Source organism: Oncorhynchus nerka, linkage group LG19 (assembly GCF_034236695.1).
Source record: "Oncorhynchus nerka isolate Pitt River linkage group LG19, Oner_Uvic_2.0, whole genome shotgun sequence".
Lineage (NCBI taxonomy): Eukaryota > Metazoa > Chordata > Actinopteri > Salmoniformes > Salmonidae > Oncorhynchus > Oncorhynchus nerka.
Window position 1 is genome coordinate 49,499,223 of NC_088414.1, and position 23,795 is coordinate 49,523,017.

Genomic DNA, 23,795 nt, shown 5'->3' on the forward strand with positions numbered 1-23,795 from the left:
GTAGGATTTTTAATGAATTTATTTGCAAATTATGGTGGAAAATAAGTCTTTGGTCACCTACAAACAAGCAAGATTGCTGGCTCTCACAGACCTGTAACTTCTTCTTTAAGAGGCTCCTCTGTCCTCCACTCGTTACCTGTATTAATGGCACCTGTTTGAACTTGTTATCAGTATAAAAGACAACTGTCCACAACCTCAAACAGTCACACTCCAAACTCCACTATGGCCAAGACCAAAGAGCTGTCAAAGGACACCAGAAACAAAATTGTAGACCTGCACCAGGCTGGGAAGACTGAATCTGCAATAGGTAAGCAGCTTGGTTTGAAGAAATCAACTGTGGGAGCAATTACAGGCCTCCCTCATCTTTTTAAGTGGGAGAACTTGCACAATTGGTGGCTGACTAAATACTTTTTTGCCCCACTGTACGGGATGCACTATATATATAAAGTGATTGAGTTGCATAGATTTCATGACTAAAAGCTCAAAAGGACAAAAACACTGTCTTTTTCTTTTGTAAAATGAAATTTGCTGTCGTAAATGTTAGCCGTTGCAGGATGCGCTGGGGATATGGTCACTAGTGTAAGCAGGTGGAGTGACCTCATTTAACACAGTAAATTCATCAGGTTTAAGCTATGTTTCAAGTCAGGCCAATCACATCAAGATTATGATCAGTGATTAGTTCATTAACTATAACTGCCTTGGAAGTGAGGGATCTAACATTAAGTAACCCTACTATTTTGAGATGTGAGATATCACAATCTCTTTCAATAATGACAGGAATGGATGAGGTCTTTATTCCATTGAGATTGCTAAGGCAAACACCGCCATGTTTAGTTTTGCCCAACCTAGATCGAGGCCCAGATACAGTCTCAATGGGGATAGCTGAGCTGACTACACTGACTGTGCTAGTGGCAGACTCCACTAAGCTGGCAGACTGGATAACAGCATGCTGCCTGGCCTGCACCCTATCTCATTGTGGAGCTAGAGGAGTTAGAGCCCTATCTATGTTGATAGATGAGATGAGAGCACCCCTCCAGCTAGGATGGAGTCTGTCACTCCTCAACGGGCCAGAGACAATTACTCAACGCCGACAAATCTTTCTAGTTAAGTTACACGCTGAAGTTATGTTGCGCTTGGTGACCTTTGACTGATTCATCCTAAGATTGTTGGCGTCGATGTGGATAACAATATCCCTATACCATCTACACTTGCCAGTTTTAGCCTCAGCCAACACCATCTTCAGATTACGCTGGGTTTTCAATTTGTCAGAACTAATGATGGGAGGCTTCGATGGCTCTGACCCCGTAATGGGTGGAAGAGAAACCTGAGAAGGCTCAGACCCCGTAATGGGTGGAGGAGAGACCTGAGAAGGCTCTGACCCCGTAATGGGTGGAGGAGAGACCTGAGAAGGCTCAGACCCCGTAATGGGTGGAGGAGAGACCTGAGAAGGCTCAGACCCCGTAATGGGTGGAGGAGAGACCTGAGAAGGCTCAGACCCCGTAATGGGTGGAGGAGAGACCTGAGAAGGCTCAGACCCCGTAATGGGTGGAGGAGAGACCTGAGAAGGCTCAGACCCCGTAATGGGTGGAAGAGAGACCTGAAGAGAATCAGACCCCGTAATGGGTGGAGGAGAGACCTGAGATGGTGCAGACCCCGTAATGGGTGGAGGAGAGACCTGAGAAGGCTCAGACCCCGTAATGGGTGGAGGAGAGACCTGAGAAGGCTTAGACCCCGTAATGGGTGGAGGAGAGACCCGAGAAGAATCAGACCCCGTAATGGGTGGAGGAGAGACCCGAGAAGGCTTAGACCCCGTAATGGGTGGAGGAGAGACCTGAGATGGCTCGGACCCCGTAACGGGTGGAGGAGAGACCTGAAGAGGCTCAGGCTCTGACTCCGACTCGTTGCTTAGTGGAGAAAACTGTCTCGAGTGAAGTACTGTGTGTCATTACACAGTACTTAATTTGAGACCGTGTTTATATTATGATCGGTGTACTGTAATATGAAATACAGATTTTACTTGCCACCGAGCTGCCTGTTAGCTAATGTCACATTCAGGTTAACCCCTTTACAATGTACCTATAAGGAAGTGGTTATTTTAGAATGTTGGCACACTGCCAAAAATCCTGAATACCATACAATTGATTGTATTGTACTGTAAAGATGGCAATGCTATAGCAATGAATGAATTACATTAATTGAGTGGGAGGGGTTTTGTATTTCACAGTATTTTACTGTAATTATATGGGATTGGTGAAAGCATGTTGGCTGCGAGGTAAAGTGTTTACACATTAAAGCATATTAATGAATATTTGGTGTCTTATATCACTTGGATGACTAGAAGAAAAGCTTCCAAAACATTCCCACAGCATGATGCCGCCACCACCATGCTTCACTGAAGGGATGGTGGCAGGTTTCCTCCAGACGTGATGCTGCCACCACCATGCTTCACTGAAGGGATGGTGGCAAGTTTCCTCCAGATGTGACAGTTGGCATTCAGGCCAAAGAGTTCGATCTTGGTTTCATCAGACCAAAGAATCTTGTTTCTCATGGTCTGAGAGTCTTTAGGTGCCCTCTGGCAAACTCCAAGCTGGCTGTCATGTGCTTTTTACTGAGGAGTGGCTTCCATCTGGCCACTCTACCATAAAGCCCTGATTGGTGGAGTGCTGCATAGATGGTTGTCCTTCTGGAAGGTTCTCCCATCTTCACAGAGGAACTCTAAACCTCTATAGAGAATCCAACGGCTCTCTATGGTCTGGGCGTGACATCTATGGACAATTCCTTCGACCTCATGGTTTGTTTTTTGCTCTGACACACACTGTCAAATGTGGGACCTTATATAGACAGGTGTGTGCCTTTCCAAATCATGTGCAATCAATTGAATTTACCACAGGTGGACTCCAATCAAATTGTAGAAACAACTCAAGGATGATCAATGTAAACAGGATGCAGCTGAGCTAAATTGGGCAAGGGGTGTGAATAGTTCCCAAATGCACTGTATGTGACAATATTTTGCTGCACTGACCGGGAGTTTTACTGTGCGACTCGGTAAAAAAAATCTCCCAGATAATAATTGTTGTAATGATTAGGCTTCGCTGTACCATTGTTTCCGAGTGCCCAAGAGAAAAGGTGAGTGCAGATTCAATAGCATCATGGTTTACACCCTGACTACAGTGAAAACGTCTTGCTTCTAGCCCAGCCAGGTCAAGAGATCTGACCCATATTACCGGAGCAACATTTTAGAACACATTCTAGAACACCCGCCCAGTCACACCCTGACCTATAAATGCACTATAGAGAATCCAACGCCTTGCTTCTAGCCCAGCCAGGTCAAGAGATCTGACCCATATTACCGGAGCAACATTTTAGAACACATTCTAGAACACCCGCCCAGTCACACCCTGACCTAAATGCACTATAGAGAATCCAACGCCTTGCTTCTAGCCCAGCCAGGTCAAGAGATCTGACCCATATTACCGGAGCAACATTTTACCTTCCTATAGTGGATCACCGGGACCACATTTGACATTAATGCGCTGTTCTAAAACTACTCCTGCGTTGTTAACCATTTGTTCGGTCATGTTACCTCATTAGCTAGCTAACAACATGGTAACTTCCCCAGTATATCCTCATTAGCTAGCTAACAACATGGTAACGTTCCCCAGTATATCCTCATTAGCTAGCTAACAACATGGTAACTTCACCAGTAAATCCTCATTAGCTAGCTAACAACATGGTAACTTCACCAGTAAATCCTCATTAGCTAGCCAACAACATGGTAACTTTCACCAGTATATCCTCATTAGCTAGCTAACAACATGGTAACTTTCACCAGTATATCCTCATTAGCTAGCTAACAACATGGTAACTTTCACCAGTAAATCCTCATTAGCTAGCCAACAACATGGTAACTTTCACCAGTATATCCTCATTAGCTAGCTAACAACATGGTAACTTTCACCAGTATATCCTCATTAGCTAGCTAACAACATGGTAACTTTCCCCAGTATATCCTCATTAGCTAGTTAACAACATGGTAACTTTCACCAGTATATCCTCATTAGCTAGCTAACAACATGGTAACTTCACCAGTATATCCTCATTAGCTAGCTAACAACATGGTAACTTTCACCAGTATATCCTCATTAGCTAGCTAACAACATGGTAACTTCACCAGTATATCCTCATTAGCTAGCTAACAACATGGTAACTTTCACCAGTATATCCTCATTAGCTAGCTAACAACATGGTAACTTTCACCAATATATCCTCATTAGCTAGCTAACAACATGGTAACTTCACCAGTATATCCTCATTAGCTAGCTAACAACATGGTAACTTTCACCAGTATATCCTCATTAGCTAGCTAACAACATGGTAACTTCACCAGTATATCCTCATTAGCTAGCTAACAACATGGTAACTTTCACCAGTAAATCCTCATTAGCTAGCTAACAACATGGTAACTTTCACCAGTATATCCTCATTTGCTAGCTAACAACATGGTAACTTTCACCAGTATATCCTCATTAGCTAGCTAAAAACATGGTAACTTTCCCCAGTATATCCTCATTAGCTAGCTAACAACATGGTAACTTCACCAGTATATTCTCATTAGCTAGCTAACAACATGGTAACTTTCACCAGTATATCCTCATTAGCTAGCTAACAACATGGTAACTTCAACAGTATATCCTCATTAGCTAGCTAACAACATGGTAACTTTCCCCAGTATATCCTCATTAGCTAGCTAACAACATGGTAACTTCACCAGTATATCCTCATTAGCTAGCTAACAACATGGTAACTTTCACCAGTATATCCTCATTAGCTAGCTAAAAACATGGTAACTTTCACCAGTATATCCTCATTAGCTAGCTAACAACATGGTAACTTTCACCAGTATATCCTCATTAGCTAGCTAACAACATGGTAACTTCACCAGTATATCCTCATTAGCTAGCTAACAACATGGTAACAATGATCACAACAATGAATGACCAATATCTTGCATGTGGTCATCACAAACCTGATGGTTTTAAAGAGACAGCGTACAATTTTAAAAGTAATGCATCTCAACAGGAAAATGTTGTTTTTACAACTAATATTCTGCTAATTACATGGAACAAAATGTAAACACAACGTCTAAAGTGTTGGTTCCATGTTTCATGAGCTGAAATAAAAGATCCCAGAAATGTTCCATACACACAAAAAGGGTGTTTCTCTCAATGTTTGTGCACAAATTTGTTTACATCCCCGATAGTGAGCATTTCTCATTTACCAAGATAACCCGTCCACCTGACAGGTGTGGCATATCAATAAGATGATTAAACAGCATGATCATTACACAGGTGCACCTTGTGCTGGGGGACAATACAAGGCGACTCTAAAATGTGCAGTTTTGCCACACAGCACAATGCCACAGATGCCAGAGCTGTTGCCAGATAATTGAATGTTGATTTCTCTACCATAAGCCGCCTCTGATGTCAACGTACCTCTGACTGGAACCAGCCACCGCGTCATTCAGAAAGCCTCTGCATGCATCGCACGGGAATGTTGCTCTCAGTCACGTTGATTCCTTGAGTCAAAGACCGAGTGATTCTTCCACCACTCCTCTTCGATCTCCCGTTGTGAAAGTTCTCTTTATCTTCTCTTTGACTGGTACGGATAGCAGGGAGTTATTTTTCCATACATATTCTATTAAAATAGGCCCTGTTTCCTATATGAGACTGTATAATGTTCTGCTTCAACATCTGACTGACTGCTCCAGTAGGATCTGGACAGATGCCAGGGTTCATTAAATGATAAAATGATTGAATGGGGAAAACGAAAGGAGAAAGGAGATGTGGAAATTGAATGGGGATTGGTAATCATAGGGAGACTCCGTGTTTTAGCCTCTCAGCTGCGGGTGAGAATAACCACTCTGTCTCCCGGGGTGATTGATAAGTGTGTGTAGCGCGGGGCATGTTTCGTACCAACCCTTCTCTTGACGTTGTGTGCGACAGAGCCATATCGATTTATAGATTTGTTTTACCCTTTAAGCGTTTAACCATAAAATGCGCTCCGGAAACCTCTGAGAAATGGGCTGTGGCAGAGACGGATTGCGTCACAGGCACGAGGCAGGCAGCGAATTTGGAGTTGATGAGGCGATTCATATCAATGCGTGCAGCATCAGTTCCCACCATCAATCTCCCCCCTCTCCCTCACGCACCAGTGAACACACAGCATAACAGCAAGGGCCTTTAACATCACACACACACACACGTACGCACACACACACAGACACACACACACACAGACACACGCACACACACACACACACACACACACACACAGACACAGACACACACACAGAGACACACACACACACACACACAGAGACACACACACACACACAGAGACACACACACACACAGAGACACACACACACACACACACACACACACACAGACGCACGCACTCACACACACACAGAGACACACACACACACACACACACAGAGACACACACACACACACACAGAGACACACACACACACACACACACAGAGACACACACACAGAGACACACACACACGCACACAGAGACACACACACACACACACACACACACACACACAGACACAGACAGCATGAGAACCTGAAGTGTCTCGATTTCAGAGAACAATAGGTTTATACCCTATTATTTAAAATACTAAGGCCAAAATCAAAAACCTTTTCAATCAATGATGGCTACAGTCTACAGTGCCTTCAGAAAATATTCATACACTTTGACTTATTGATTTGACTTTGACTTATTTGACTTACCTACATTTTGTTGTATTACAGCCTGAATTTCAAAATGGATTAAATCGTACTTTTTTTTTTTTTTATCACCCATCTATACACAATACCCCATAATGACAAAATTAAAACATGGTTGTATTTTTACAGATGTATTTACATAAATATCAAATTTACATAAGTATTCACACCACTGAGTCAATACTTTGTAGAAGCACCTTTGGTGGCAATTACAGCTGTGAGTCGTTGTGGGTATGTCTGTCGGCTGTGAGTCGTTGTGGGTATGTCTGTCGGCTGTGAGTCGTTGTGGGTATGTCTGTCGGCTGTGAGTCGTTGTGGGTATGTCTGTCAGCTCTGAGTCGTTGTGGGTATGTCTGTCAGCTTTCAGTCGTTGTGGGTATGTCTGTCGGCTGTGAGTCGTTGTGGGTATGTCTGTCGGCTGTGAGTCGTTGTGGGTATGTCTGTCGGCTGTGAGTCGTTGTGGGTATGTCTGTCGGCTGTGAGTCGTTTGTGGGTATGTCTGTCGGCTCTGAGTCGTTGTGGGTATGTCTGTCAGCTCTGAGTCGTTTTGGGTATGTCTGTCAGCTGTGAGTCGTTGTGGGTATGTCTGTCGGCTGTGAGTCGTTTTCAGGTTGTGCATGTCTGTCGGCTGGTCGTTGTATGTCTGTCGGCTGTGAGTCGTTTGTGGGTATGTCTGTCAGCTCTGAGTCGTTTTGGGTATGTCTGTCAGCTCTGAGTCGTTTTGGGTATGTCTGTCAGCTCTGAGTCGTTTTGGGTATGTCTGTCAGCTGTGAGTCGTTTTGGGTATGTCTGTCAGCTGTGAGTCGTTTTGGGTATGTCTGTCAGCTGTGAGTCGTTTTGGGTATGTCTGTCAGCTTTCAGTCGTTTTGGGTATGTCTGTCAGCTGTGAGTCATTTTGGGTATGTCTGTCAGCTGTGAGTCGTTTTGGGTATGTCTGTCAGCTTTCAGTCATTTTGGGTATGTCTGTCAGCTGTGAGTCGTTTTGGGTATGTCTGTCAGCTGTGAGTCGTTTTGGGTATGTCTGTCAGCTTTCAGTCGTTTTGGGTATGTCTGTCAGCTGTGAGTCGTTGTGGGTATGTCTGTCGGCTGTGAGTCGTTGTGGGTATGTCTGTCGGCTGTGAGTCGTTGTGGGTATGTCTGTCGGCTCTGAGTCGTTTTGGGTATGTCTGTCGGCTGTGAGTCGTTGTGGGTATGTCTGTCCGCTCTGAGTCGTTTTGGGTATGTCTGTCAGCTCTGAGTCGTTTTGGGTATGTCTGTCAGCTCTGAGTCGTTTTGGGTATGTCTGTCAGCTCTGAGTCGTTTTGGGTATGTCTGTCGGCTGTGAGTCGTTGTGGGTATGTCTGTCCGCTCTGAGTCGTTTTGGGTATGTCTGTCAGCTCTGAGTCGTTTTGGGTATGTCTGTCAGCTCTGAGTCGTTTTGGGTATGTCTGTCAGCTCTGAGTCGTTTTGGGTATGTCTGTCAGCTCTGAGTCGTTTTGGGTATGTCTGTCAGCTCTGAGTCGTTTTGGGGGTATGTTTGTTTTGGGTATGCTTTCAGTCGTTTTGGGTATGTCTGTCAGCTGTGAGTCGTTTTGGGTATGTCTGTCAGCTGTGAGTCGTTTTCGGTATGTCTGTCAGCTCTGAGTCGTTTTGGGTATGTCTGTCAGCTCTGAGTCGTTTTGGGTATGTTTGTCAGCTTTCAGTCGTTTTGGGTATGTCTGTCAGCTGTGAGTCGTTTTGGGTATGTCTGTCAGCTGTGAGTCGTTTTCGGTATGTCTGTCGGCTCTGAGTCGTTTTGGGTATGTCTGTCAGCTCTGAGTCGTTTTGGGTATGTTTGTCAGCTTTCAGTCGTTTTGGGTATGTCTGTCGGCTGTGAGTCGTTTTGGGTATGTCTGTCGGCTGTGAGTCGTTTTGGGTATGTCTGTCGGCTGTGAGTCGTTTTGGGTATGACTGTCTGCTGTGAGTCGTTGTGGGTATGTCTGTCGGCTGTGAGTCGTTTTGGGTATGTCTGTCGGCTGTGAGTCGTTTTGGGTATGTCTGTCGGCTGTGAGTCGTTTTGGGTATGTCTGTCGGCTGTGAGTCGTTGTGGGTATGTCTGTCGGCTGTGAGTCGTTGTGGGTATGTCTGTCGGCTGTGAGTCGTTTTGGGTATGTCTGTCGGCTGTGAGTCGTTGTGGGTATGTCTGTCGGCTGTGAGTCGTTGTGGGTATGTCTGTCTGGCTGTGAGTCGTTTTGGGTATGTCTGTCGGCTGTGAGTCGTTTTGGGTATGTCTGTCAGCTTTGCACGTCTGGATTTGTGGATTTTCTCCCATTCTTTCCTGCAGATTATCTCAAACTCTATTAAATTAGATGAGGAGAGGCAGTGAACAGCAATCCACAAGTCTTTCCGCATATTTTCAAAGGAATTTAAAGTCTGAGCTTCGGCTGGGCCACTCAAGGACTTTCACATTCTTGTTCTGAAGCCATTCCTGTGTTGCTTTGGCTGTATGCTCAGGGGGTCATTGTCCTGTTGGAATGTAAATCTTCACCCCAGTCTAAGGTCATTTGTACTCTGATGCAGATTCTCATCAAGGCGTTTGCCTGTATTTGGCTCCATCCATTGTTCCCTCTATCCTTACCAGTCTCCCAGTCCCTGCTGCTGAAAAGCATTCCCATGGCATGGTATTGTCACAGTCATGCTTCATGATAGGGATGGTAATAGTCAAGTAATGAGCTGCGCCTGGTTTTTGCCAAGACAAGGCACTTTGCATTCAGGCCAAATAGTTACATTTGTCTCATCAGACCACTGAATCATTTGCCGTATGCTCTCAGAGTCTTTCAGAGTTTTTTTTTTTAACATGGCCTTTTTGCGAACTCCAGTTGTGCTTTCATGTGCGTTTTTCTCAGTAGTGGCTTCCGTCTGGCCACTCTCCCATGAAGACCAGATTGGTGAAGTGGTTGTCCCATCTCAGCCAAGGAACTCTGTAGTTCTGTCACCTCCTGGGTCACCTCCTGGGTCACCTCACCTCCTGGGTCACCTCCTTGACCAAGGTCCTTCCTGACAGTTTGGTCGGGTGGCCAGCTCCAGGCAGAGTCTGAGTAGTTCCATATTTTTTTTTCATTTCCAAATGATGGGAGAGAACTACATTCACATTTGGAAACATTCAGCACTAAAGACATGTGTTTAATAACCTTCCCCTCATCACAATTCTATCTCAGATACCTACAGACAGCTTCTTGGACTTCGTGGGTCCCTGGGTGCCTGAAGGCCAGAGACCTCTTTGGGTCCCTGGGTGCCTGAAGGCCAGAGACCTCTTTGGGTCCCTGGGTGCCTGAAGGCCAGAGACCTCTTTGGGTCCCTGGGTGCCTGAAGGCCAGAGACCTCTTTGGGTCCCTGGGTGCCTGAAGGCCAGAGACCTCTTTGGGTCAGGAGTTTTTGCTCTGAGATGCACTGTCAACTGCGAGACCTTGTATAGACAGGTGTGTTTCTTTCCAAATCATGTCCAATCAACTGAATTGGCCACAGGTGGACTCCAATCAAGTAGTGACATCTCAAGGATGATCAGAGGAAACTGGGTGTAACTGAGCTCAGTGTGGAAACTGGGTGTACCTGAGCTCAGTGTGGAAACTGGGTGCACCTGAGCTCAGTGTGGAAACTGGGTGCACCTGAGCTCCGTCTGGAAACTGGGTGCACCTGAGCTCCGTCTGGAAATTGGGTGCACCTGAGCTCCGTTTGGAAACTGGGTGCACCTGAGCTCCGTTTGGAAACTGGGTGCACCTGAGCTCCGTTTGGAAACTGGGTGCACCTGAGCTCCGTTTGGAAACTGGGTGCACCTGAGCTCCGTTTGGAAACTGGGTGCACCTGAGCTCAGTGTGTAGTGTCATAGCACTTATGTAAATGAGAAATTAAATTTAACACATTTTGAATTCAGGCTGTAACACAATCAAACTTGGAATAAGTCAAGCATTTCTGGAGTGCTGGCCCTCTATAGTTCTGGTCTTCCTTCATAGTTCAGGCCTTCCTTCATAGTTCAGGCCTTCCTTCATAGTTCAGGCCTCCCTTCATAGTTCAGGCCTTCCTTCATAGTTTAGATCTTCAGGTCTTCCTTCATAGTTCAGGTCTTCCTTCATAGTTCAGACCTTCCTTCATAGTTCAGACCTTCCTTCATAGTTCAGGCCTTCCTTCATAGTTCAGACCTTCCTTCATAGTTCAGGCCTTCCTTCATAGTTTAGATCTTCAGGTCTTCCTTCATAGTTCATGCCTTCCTTCATAGTTCAAGCCTTCCTTCATAGTTCAGGCCTTCCTTCATAGTTCAGACATTCCTTCATAGTTCAGGCCTCCCTTCATAGTTCAGACCTTCTTTTATAGTTCAGGCCTTCCTTCATAGTTTAGATCTTCAGGCCTTCATTCATAGTTCAGGCCTTCCATCATAGTTCAGGCCTTCCTTCATAGTTCAGGCCTTCCTTCATAGTTCAGGCCCTCATAGTTCAGGCCTTCCTTCATAGTTCAGACATTCCTTCATAGTTCTGTCCCTCTATAGTTCAGACCTTCATAGTTCAGACCTTCCTTCATAGTTCAGGCCTTCATTCATAGTTCAGACCTTCCTTCATAGTTCAGGCCTCCCTTCATAGCTCAGGCCTCCCTTCATAGTTCAGGCCTCCCTTCATAGTTCAAGCCTCCCTTCATAGTTCAGGCCCTCATAGTTCCGACCTTCCTTCATAGTTCAGGCCTCCCTTCATAGTTCAGGCCTCCCTTCATAGTTCAGGCCTCCCTTCATAGTTCAGGCCTCCCTTCATAGTTCAGGCCTCCCTTCATAGTTCAGGCCTCCCTTCATAGTTCAAGCCTCCCTTCATAGTTCAGGCCTTCCTTCATAGTTCAGGCCCTCATAGTTCAGACATTCCTTCATAGTTCTGTCCCTCTATAGTTCAGACCTTCATAGTTCCGGCCTTCCTTCATAGTTCCGGCCTTCCTTCATAGTTCAGGCCTTCATTCATAGTTCAGGCCTTCCTTCACAGTTTAGACCTTCAGGCCTTCCTTCACAGTTTAGACCTTCAGGACTTCCTTCATAGTTCAGACCTTCCTTCATAGTTCAGACCTTCCTTCATAGTTCAGACCTTCCTTCATAGTTCAGGCCTTCCTTCATAGTTCAGGCCTCCCTTCATAGTTCAGGCCTCCCTTCATAGTTCAGGCCTCCCTTCATAGTTCAGGCCTCCCTTCATAGTTCAGGCCTTCCTTCATAGTTCAGGCCTTCCTTCATAGTTCAGACCTTCTTTCATAGTTCAGGCCTCCCTTCATAGTTCAGACCTTTTTTTATAGTTCAGGCCTTCCTTCATAGTTTGGATCTTCAGGTCTTCCTTCATAGTTCAGGCCTTCCTTCATAGTTTAGATCTTCAGGGCTTCCTTCATAGTTCAGACCTTCCTTCATAGTTCCGGCCTTCCTTCATAGTTCAGGCCTCCATTCATAGTTCAGGCCTTCCTTCACAGTTTAGACCTTCAGGACTTCCTTCATAGTTCAGGCCTTCCTTCATAGTTCAGGCCTTCCTTCATAGTTCAGACCTTCCTTCATAGTTCAGGCATTCCTTCATAGTTCAGACCTTCCTTCATAGTTCAGGCCTTCCTTCATAGTTCAGACCTTCCTTCATAGTTCAGACCTTCCTTCATAGTTCAGGCCTCCCTTCATAGTTCAGGCCTCCCTTCATAGTTCAGGCCTCCCTTCATAGTTCAGGCCTCCCTTCATAGTTCAGGCCTTCCTTCATAGTTCAGGCCTTCCTTCATAGTTCTGGCCTTCCTTCATAGTTCAGGCCTTCCTTCATAGTTCAGGCCTTCCTTCATAGTTCAGGCCTCCCTTCATAGTTCAGGCCTCCCTTCATAGTTCAGGCCTCCCTTCATAGTTCAGGCCTTCCTTCATAGTTCTGGCCTTCCTTCATAGTTCAGGCCTTCCTTCATAGTTCAGGCCTTCTGGCCTTCCTTCATAGTTCAGGCCTTCCTTTATAGTTCAGGCCTCCCTTCATAGTTCAGACCTTCTTTAATAGTTCAGGCCTCCCTTCATAGTTCAAACCTTCCTTCATAGTTCAGGCCTTCCTTCATAGTTTAGATCTTCAGGTCTTCCTTCATAGTTCAGGCCTTCCTTCATAGTTTAGATCTTCAGGTCTTCCTTCATAGTTCATGCCTTCCTTCATAGTTCATGCCTTCCTTCATAGTTCAGGCCTTCCATCATAGTTCAGGCCTTCCTTCATAGTACATGCCTTCCTTCATAGTTCAGGCCCTCATAGTTCAGGCCTTCCTTCATAGTTTAGATCTCCAGGTCTTCCTTCATAGTTCAGGCCTTCCTTCATAGTTTAGATCTTCAGGGCTTCCTTCATAGTTCAGGCCTTCCTTCATAGTTCAGGCCTTCCTTCATAGTTTAGATCTTCAGGGCTTCCTTCATAGTTCAGGCCTTCCTTCATAGTTCAGGCCTTCCTTCATAGTTCAGGCCTTCATTCATAGTTCAGGCCTTCCTTCACAGTTTAGACCTTCAGGACTTCCTTCATAGTTCAGGCCTTCCTTCATAGTTCAGACCTTCCTTCATAGTTCAGGCCTTCCTTCATAGTTCAGACCTTCCTTCATAGTTCTGTCCCTCTATAGTTCAGACCTTCATAGTTCCGGCCTTCCTTCATAGTTCCGGCCTTCCTTCATAGTTCAGGCCTTCCTTCATAGTTCCGGCCTTCCTTCATAGTTCAGGCCTTCATTCATAGTTCAGGCCTTCCTTCACAGTTTAGACCTTCAGGACTTCCTTCATAGTTCAGGCCTTCCTTCATAGTTCAGGCCTTCCTTCATAGTTCAGGCCTTCCTTCATAGTTCAGACCTTCCTTCATAGTTCAGGCCTCCCTTCATAGTTCAGGCCTCCCTTCATAGTTCAGGCCTTCCTTCATAGTTCTGGCCTTCCTTCATAGTTCTGGCCTTCCTTCATAGTTCAGGCCTTCCTTCATAGTTCAGGCCTTCCTTCATAGTTCAGGCCTTCCTTCATAGTTCAGGCCTTCCTTCATAGTTCAGGCCTCCCTTCATAGTTCAGACCTTCCTTCATAGTTTAGATCTTCAGGTCTTCCTTCATAGTTCAGGCCTTCCTTCATAGTTTAGATCTTCAGGTCTTCCTTCATAGTTCATGCCTTCCTTCATAGTTCATGCCTTCCTTCATAGTTCATGCCTTCCTTCATAGTTCAGGCCTTCCATCATAGTTCAGGCCTTCCATCATAGTTCAGGCCTTCCTTCATAGTTCAGGCCTTCCTTCATAGTTCAGGCCTTCCTTCATAGTTCAGACATTCCTTCATAGTTCTGTCCCTCTATAGTTCAGACATTCATAGTTCAGACCTTCCTTCATAGTTCAGGCCTCCCTTCATAGTTCAAGGCCTCCCTTCATAGTTCAGGCCTCCCTTCATAGTTCAAGCCTCCCTTCATAGTTCAGGCCTTCCTTCATAGTTCAGGCCCTCATAGTTCAGACATTCCTTCATAGTTCTGTCCCTCTATAGTTCAGACCTTCATAGTTCAGGCCTTCCTTCATAGTTCAGGCCTTCCTTCATAGTTCAGGCCTTCCTTCATAGTTCAGGCCTTCCTTCATAGTTCAGGCCTTCCTTCATAGTTCAGGCCTTCATTCATAGTTCAGGCCTTCCTTCATAGTTCAGACCTTCCTTCATAGTTCAGGCCTCCCTTCATAGTTCAGGCCTCCCTTCATAGTTCAGGCCTTCCTTCATAGTTCTGGCCTTCCTTCATAGTTCTGGCCTTCCTTCATAGTTCAGGCCTTCCTTCATAGTTCAGGCCTTCCTTCATAGTTCAGGCCTTCCTTCATAGTTCAGGCCTTCCTTTATAGTTCAGGCCTCCCTTCATAGTTCAGACCTTCCTTCATAGTTTAGATCTTCAGGTCTTCCTTCATAGTTCAGGCCTTCCTTCATAGTTTAGATCTTCAGGTCTTCCTTCATAGTTCATGCCTTCCTTCATAGTTCATGCCTTCCTTCATAGTTCATGCCTTCCTTCATAGTTCAGGCCTTCCATCATAGTTCAGGCCTTCCATCATAGTTCAGGCCTTCCTTCATAGTTCAGGCCTTCCTTCATAGTTCAGGCCTTCCTTCATAGTTCAGACATTCCTTCATAGTTCTGTCCCTCTATAGTTCAGACATTCATAGTTCAGACCTTCCTTCATAGTTCAGGCCTCCCTTCATAGTTCAAGGCCTCCCTTCATAGTTCAGGCCTCCCTTCATAGTTCAAGCCTCCCTTCATAGTTCAGGCCTTCCTTCATAGTTCAGGCCCTCATAGTTCAGACATTCCTTCATAGTTCTGTCCCTCTATAGTTCAGACCTTCATAGTTCAGGCCTTCCTTCATAGTTCCGGCCTTCCTTCATAGTTCAGGCCTCCCTTCATAGTTCAGGCCTTCCTTCATAGTTCAGGCCTTCCTTCATAGTTCAGGCCTTCATTCATAGTTCAGGCCTTCATTCATAGTTCAGGCCTTCATTCATAGTTCAGGCCTTCATTCATAGTTCAGGCCTTCCTTCACAGTTTAGACCTTCAGGACTTCCTTCATAGTTCAGGCCTTCATAGTTCAGGCCTTCCTTCATAGTTCCGGCCTTCCTTCATAGTTCAGGCCTTCATTCATAGTTCAGGCCTTCATTCACAGTTTAGACCTTCAGGACTTCCTTCATAGTTCAGGCCTTCCTTCATAGTTCAGGCCTTCCTTCATAGTTCAGACCTTCCTTCATAGTTCAGGCCTCCCTTCATAGTTCAGACCTCCCTTCATAGTTCAGGCCTCCCTTCATAGTTCAGGCCTCCCTTCATAGTTCAAGCCTCCCTTCATAGTTCAGGCCTTCCTTCATAGTTCAGGCCTCCCTTCATAGTTCAAGCCTCCCTTCATAGTTCAGGCCTTCCTTCATAGTTCAGGCCCTCATAGTTCAGACATTCCTTCATAGTTCTGTCCCTCTATAGTTCAGACCTTCATAGTTCAGGCCTTCCTTCATAGTTCCGGCCTTCCTTCATAGTTCAGGCCTCCCTTCATAGTTCAGGCCTTCCTTCATAGTTCAGGCCTTCCTTCATAGTTCAGGCCTTCATTCATAGTTCAGGCCTTCATTCATAGTTCAGGCCTTCCTTCACAGTTTAGACCTTCAGGACTTCCTTCATAGTTCAGGCCTTCCTTCATAGTTCAGGCCCTCATAGTTCAGACATTCCTTCATAGTTCTGTCCCTCTATAGTTCAGACCTTCATAGTTCCGGCCTTCCTTCATAGTTCCGGCCTTCCTTCAAAGTTCAGGCCTTCATTCATAGTTCAGGCCTTCCTTCACAGTTTAGACCTTCAGGACTTCCTTCATAGTTCAGGCCTTCCTTCATAGTTCAGACCTTCCTTCATAGTTCAGGCCTTCCTTCATAGTTCAGACCTTCTTTCATAGTTCAGGCCTTCCTTCATAGTTCAGGCCTCCCTTCATAGTTCAGGCCTTCCTTCATAGTTCAGACCTTCCTTCATAGTTCAGACCTTCCTTCATAGTTCAGGCCTTCCATCATAGTTCAGGCCTTCCATCATAGTTCAGGCCTTCCTTCATAGTTCAGGCCTTCCTTCATAGTTCAGGCCTTCCTTCATAGTTCAGGCCCTCATAGTTCAGGCCTTCCTTCATAGTTCAGACATTCCTTCATAGATCTGTCCCTCTATAGTTCAGACCTTCATAGTTCAGACCTTCCTTCATAGTTCAGGCCCTCATAGTTCAGACATTTCTTCATAGTTCTGTCCCTCTATAGTTCAGACCTTCATAGTTCAGGCCTCCTTCATAGTTCAGGCCTTCCTTCACAGTTTAGACCTTCCTTCATAGTTCAGACCTTCCTTTATAGTTCAGGCCTCCCTTCATAGTTCAGACCTTCTTTCATAGTTCAGGCCTCCCTTCATAGTTCAGACCTTATTTTATAGTTCAGGCCTTCCTTCATAGTTTAGATTTCAGGTCTTCCTTCATAGTTCAGGCCTTCCTTCATAGTTTAGATCTTCAGGTCTTCCTTCATAGTTCAGGCCTTCCTTCATAGTTCAGACCTTCCTTCATAGTTCAGGCCTCCCTTCATAGTTCAGGCCTCCCTTCATAGTTCAGGCCTCCCTTCATAGTTCAGGCCCTCATAGTTCAGACATTCCTTCATAGTTCTGTCCCTCTATAGTTCAGACCTTCATAGTTCAGGTCTTCCTTCATAGTTTCGGCCTTCCTTCATAGTTCAGGCCTTCCTTCATAGTTCAGGCCTCCCCTCATAGTTCAGGCCTTCCTTCATAGTTCAGGCCTTCCTTCATAGTTCAGGCCTCCCTTCATAGTTCAGGCCTCCCTTCATAGTTCAGGCCTCCCTTCATAGTTCAGGTCTTCCTTCATAGTTCAGGCCTTCCTTCATAGTTTAGATCTTCAGGTCTTCCTTCATAGTTCAGGCCTTCCTTCATAGTTCAGGCCTTCCTTCATAGTTCAGACATTCCTTCATAGTTCTGTCCCTCTATAGTTCAGACCTTCATAGTTCAGACCTTCCTTCATAGTTCAGACATTCCTTCATAGTTCAGGCCTTCCTTCATAGTTCAGGCCTTCCTTCATAGTTTAGATCTTCAGGTCTTCCTTCATAGTTCATGCCTTCCTTCATAGTTCAGGCCTTCCATCATAGTTCAGGCCTTCCTTCATAGTTCAGGCCTTCCTTCATAGTTCAGGCCTTCCTTCATAGTTTAGATCTTCAGGTCTTCCTTCATAGTTCATGCCTTCCTTCATAGTTCAGGCCTTCCTTCATAGTTCAGGCCTTCCTTCATAGTTCAGGCCTTCCTTCATAGTTCAGACCTTCCTTCATAGTTCAGGCCTTCCTTCATAGTTCAGGCCTTCCTTCATAGTTTAGATCTTCAGGTCTTCCTTCATAGTTCAGGCCTTCCATCATAGTTCAGGCCTTCCTTCATAGTTCAGGCCTTCCATCATAGTTCAGGCCTTCCTTCATAGTTCCGGCCTTCCTTCATAGTTCAGGCCTTCCTTCATAGTTCTGGCCTTCCTTCATAGTTCAGGCCTTCCTTCATAGTTCAGGCCTTCCTTCATAGTTCAGGCCTCACTTCATAGTTCAGACCTTCTTTCATAGTTCAGGCCCTCATAGTTCATGCCTTCCTTCATAGTTTAGATCTTCAGGTCTTCCTTCATAGTTCATGCCTTCCTTCATAGTTCAGGCCTTCCATCATAGTTCAGGCCTTCCTTCATAGTTCAGGCCTTCCTTCATAGTTCAGGCCTTCCTTCATAGTTCAGGCCTTCCTTCATAGTTCAGGCCTTCCTTTATAGTTCAGGCCTTCCTTCATAGTTCAGACCTTCCTTTATAGTTCAGGCCTCACTTCATAGTTCAGACCTTCTTTCATAGTTCAGACCTTCCTTCATAGTTCAGACCTTCTTTCATAGTTCAGACCTTCTTTCATAGTTCAGGCCTTCCTTCATAGTTCAGACCTTCCTTCATAGTTTAGATCTTCAGGTCTTCCTTCATAGTTCATGCCTTCCTTCATAGTTCATGCCTTCCTTCATAGTTCATGCCTTCCTTCATAGTTCAGGCCTTCCATCATAGTTCAGGCCTTCCATCATAGTTCAGGCCTTCCTTCATAGTTCAGGCCCTCATAGTTCAGGCCTTCCTTCATAGTTCAGACATTCCTTCATAGTTCTGTACCTCTATAGTTCAGACCTTCATAGTTCAGGCATTCCTTCATAGTTCAGGCCTTCCTTCATAGTTCAGACCTTCCTTCATAGTTCAGGCCTCCCTTCATAGTTCAGGCCTCCCTTCATAGTTCAGGCCTCCCTTCATAGTTCAGGCCTCCCTTCATAGTTCAGGCCTCCCTTCATAGTTCAGGCCTTCCTTTATAGTTCAGGCCTCCCTTCATAGTTCAGGCCTTCTTTCATAGTTCAGACCTTATTTTATAGTTCAGGCCTCCCTTCATAGTTCAGGCCTTCTTTCATAGTTCAGGCCTCCCTTCATAGTTCAGACCTTATTTTATAGTTCAGGCCTTCCTTCATAGTTCAGACCTTATTTTATAGTTCAGGCCTCCCTTCATAGTTCAGGCCTTCTTTCATAGTTCAGACCTTATTTTATAGTTCAGGCCTCCCTTCATAGTTCAGGCCTTCTTTCATAGTTCAGGCCTCCCTTCATAGTTCAGACCTTATTTTATAGTTCAGGCCTTCCTTCATAGTTCAGACCTTATTTTATAGTTCAGGCCTTCCTTCATAGTTCAGATCTTCAGGTTTTCCTTCATAGTTCAGGCCTTCATTCATAGTTCAGGCCTTCATTCATAGTTCAGGCCCTCATAGTTCAGGCCTCCCTTCATAGTTCAGGCCTCCCTTCATAGTTCAGGCCTCCCTTCATAGTTCAGGCCTCCCTTCATAGTTCAGGCCTCCCTTCATAGTTCAGGCCTCCCTTCATAGTTCAGGCCTCCCTTCATAGTTCAGGCCTTCCTTCATAGTTCAGGCCTTCCATCATAGTTCAGGCCTTCCTTCATAGTTCAGGCCTTCCTTCATAGTTCAGACATTCCTTCATAGTTATGTCCCTCTATAGTTCAGACCTTCATAGTTCAGGCCTTCCTTCATAGTTCCGGCCTTCCTTCATAGTTCTGGCCTTCCTTCATAGTTCAGGCCTTCCTTCATAGTTCAGACCTTCCTTTATAGTTCAGGCCTCACTTCATAGTTCAGACCTTCTTTCATAGTTCAGGCCTCCCTTCATAGTTCAGACCTTCCTTCATAGTTTAGATCTCCAGGTCTTCCTTCATAGTTCATGCCTTCCTTCATAGTTCATGCCTTCCTTCATAGTTCAGGCCTTCCTTCATAGTTTAGATCTCCAGGTCTTCCTTCATAGTTCATGCCTTCCTTCATAGTTCATGCCTTCCTTCATAGTTCAGGCCTTCCTTCATAGTTTAGATCTTCAGGTCTTCCTTCATAGTTCAGGCCTTCCTTCATAGTTCAGGCCTTCCTTCATAGTTCAGGCCTTCCTTCATAGTTCAGGCCTTCCTTCATAGTTCAGGCCTTCCTTCATAGTTCAGGCCCTCATAGTTCAGGCCTTCCTTCATAGTTCAGACATTCCTTCATAGTTCTGTCCCTCTATAGTTCAGACCTTCATAGTTCAGACCTTCCTTCATAGTTCAGGCCCTCATAGTTCTGACATTCCTTCATAGTTCTGTCCCTTCATAGTTCAGGCCTTCCTTCATAGTTCAGGCCTTCCTTCACAGTTCAGGCCTCCCTACATAGTTCAGGCCTTCATTCATAGTTCAGGCCTTCATTCATAGTTCAGGCCTTCATTCATAGTTCAGACCTTCCTTCATAGTTCAGGCCTCCCTACATAGTTCAGGCCTTCATTCATAGTTCAGGCCTTCATTCATAGTTCTGGCCTTCATTCATAGTTCTGGCCTTCCTTCATAGTTCTGGCCTTCCTTCATAGTTCAGGCCTTCCTTCATAGTTCAGGCCTTCCTTCATAGTTCAGGCCGTCATTCATGGTTCAGGCCTTCCTTCATAGTTCAGGTCTTCCTTTCTGTGCCTATTTATTTCCCAGTTAGATTGTACCTGTGGCCAGGTTTCCACTAGATAACAACCCAAAAAGTCCAAATTTGTTATATCAAAAAACTGTATGCAAATCTGATTTTATAAACAGACATTTCAGAAATCGGCAGGGTTCGTGACTTTGTGGCTGTGTTAACTAGTGGCGACCCTGTGGCCTGGAGTTGTTTCAGTCACATTTTAATTTGGATATTCCTGATGTTCCTCCCAGATTTTCTCTATTTTAAGTTAGATGGGGACTGGCAGTGAACAGCAATCTTCAAGTCTTTCTACATATTTTTAATGGGATTCAAGTCTGAGCTTTGGCTGGGTACACTCAAGGACTTTCACATTATTGAATAATGGTTGTATTCAGTACTTTCTGTGGATAGTCCCACATAGATGCTTTACAGATGGTCATACTATCTGTTGATAAGCAACTGCTTGCTAAGGTTAGGGTTAGGGTTAGGATTGGGTTAGGGTTAGGATTGGGTTAGGGTTAGTGTGACGTAGAAGTCCGTCACTGGCCGCGGGCAGCATTTGGTTCGTTAACGCAGCACATATTCATCACTCCTCCCTGCGCCATTATACCATAAGTTAACAATGTGGGTCGACACACAAATGAACTTCTGTCTTGGTGCATGCATTTCACACTTGTCAATGTTCATATTTGAGAGATACAATAATTATTATACTTATCAATGTTGTGGATGAGCGCATTGTTTGTTTGTTCTGTTCCTCTCTCTCCATCTCTGTAGCTTTCGGGTATGCTGGAAAAGGACCCGAGCTAAGGGAATTGGGTTGGCTTTATAGTGCCTGTCCCAAATGGCTCATTAATGCATATGGGCATATTGAAAGATATTGTCAGTAGTGATGTAATGTTGTAAATGTTATGTTGTGATATTGTTTAAAACCGTGTTGCAATGTATATCCTTTAGTATGTTTAGTTCATGGAAAATGTAGGTTTGTATTGTTAATTGATTAATTAATTAGGGTTAATTGTTCTGAGGGGAGGGGCTAGCCCTACAAAAGGGAGCCTCTCTTTCAGTCATGGGGAGAGAATTTTGGATTGAGCAGCATTGTTTTTAAGCTGTCCCATAAGGTAGACGTTGATGGCAGTACTGTTGTTTTTTGTTCCGGAATCACTTGTAAATAAACACCTTTGCACAGAAGAACTTTTGCGGCTCCGCCATCTTTTTATTTTGATAGAGGTTAGGTTATCCAGTTTAGCCTTCTGGCCTACTCTACGTGACAGTTAGGATTGGGTTAGGGTTAGGATTGGGGTTAGGGTTAGGATTGGGGTTAGGGTTAGGATTGGGTTAGGGTTAGGATTGGGTTAGGGTTAGGATTGGGGTTAGGGTTAGGGTTAGGATTGGGGTTGGGGTTAGGATTGGGTTAGGGTTAGGATTGGGGTTAGGGTTAGGGTTAGGACTGGGGTTAGGGTTAGGATTGGGGTTAGGGTTAGGATTGGGGTTAGGGTTATGATTGGGGTTAGGGTTAGGATTGGGGTTAGGGTTAGGGGTTAGGGTTAGGATTGGTGTTAGGGTTAGGATTGGGGTTAGGGTTAGGATTGGGGTTAGGGTTAGGGTTAGGATTGGGGTTAGGGTTGGGGTTAGGGTTAGGGTTGGGGTTAGGGTTAGGATTGGGGTTAGGGTTAGGATTGGGGTTAGGGTTAGCATTGGGGTTAGGGTTAGGGTTGGGGTTAGGGTTAGGATTGGGGTTAGGATTGGGGTTAGGGTTAGGGTTGTGGTTAGGGTTGGGGTTAGGGTTAGGATTGGGGTTAGGGTTAGGATTGGGGTTAGGGTTGGGGTTAGGGTTAGGATTGGGGTTAGGGTTAGGATTGGGGTTAGGGTTAGCATTGGGGGGTTAGGGTTGGGGTTAGGGTTAGGGTTAGGATTGGGGTTAGGGTTAGGATTGGGTTTAGGGTTAAGGTTAGGGTTATGATTGGGGTTAGGGTAGGGTTAGGGTTAGGGTTATGATTGGGGTTAGGGTTAGGGTTAGGATTGGGGTTAGGGTTAGGATTGGGGTTAGGGTTAGGATTGGGGTTAGGGTTAGGATTGGGGTTAGGGTTAGGGTTAGGATTGGGGTTAGGGTTAGGGTTGGGGTTAGGGTTAGGATTGGGGTTAGGGGTAGCCTAGTGGTTAGAGCGTTGGACTAGTAACCGTAAGGTTGCAGGTTCGAATCCCCGAGCTGACAAGGTACAAATCTGTCGTTCTGCCCCTGAACAGGCAGTTAACCCACTGTTCCTAGGCCGTCATTGAAAATAAGAATTTGTTCTTAATTAACTGACTTGCCTATTAAAATAAAGGTAAAATAAAAAAATAAAAAAGGGTTAGGGTTAGGATTGGGGTTAGGGTTAGGTTGAGGGTTTAATGTTAGTTAGGAGATAGTTAGTAGAGCATCTACAGATGGACTATACAAATAAAGTGTTATCGTGCTTTTGAAGCTTCTCACTGAAGTTTCTCCTGATGCTCTGAGGTCCTGAACGTCAGATTTCTGCCAGCTGCTGTCCACGGCGCTGAATCTCCACATAACCTTTAACCTTTAACCTTCATTTAACTAGGCAAATCAGTTGAGAACAACCTCTTAATTATAATGACAGCCTACTATTGCAGCTATTTGCTTGTTAGTTTCTATGTGACAAAGTCTGGTCACTATAGAGTCCTCACACAAGATCATACAGTATCAAAAATAAATGTATCCTCCTCATTATAAAAGGGTAGAGCTGTAACGGAATAGTATTTCGAGCAGCAAATATTTCAGTGTAATTTCTATGGTCTAGCTAATTAGGCCTAGTTGATGTGTCATTGGCGTGTGACTGTTAGTCTTCAGTGTAGATTGTAATTTAACTCCACTTTGCAGTAGCTTGGAGGTAGTTGAGCTAAATTCAAATCTAGGTAGTGTTTTCAGTTGTTGTTTTTTTGCCATGCAGCTAACTATTGGAACTACACACTACCTTTTTTACAAACATGAATATTGGTGAAATAGGCAACCATTTCCTTTATTTTTCAGCATCATACCTGCCTAATTCTCACTTGAAACTAATCATTTTTGGTGTAATAAGCTAAATTATACATTCTGATAACATATGACCCCAAAGTACATTTTGTCTTCTAACATTTCAGATTTCCACATAATAATTTTTCAAAAAGGATTTAGTTTTCATTGGAACTAAAAGTAAAACTATATATTTTTAAGGGTAGCTTAATGCCTTGAACACACTGACAGCGTCGTTGCGCAAAATGTATACCGCTTGTAGCCTACTTCCCTTCTGAAAAAACTAGCATATATTCTCACTTATGCATACTGAGGCATGGAACAGTTTTGGGTACAATATGAAGTTTGTAGGCTACACCAGTGAATAGACAAAAGTGATCAAGGAGGCGGAATCAGAACACTCAGCACAGCAGCTACATAGGCATCAGACCAGACAGCAGCAGAGTGGACAGCAGCTACATAGGCATCAGACCGGACAGCAGCAGAGTGGACAGCAGCTACATAGACATCAGAGTGGACAGCAGCAGAGTGGACAGCA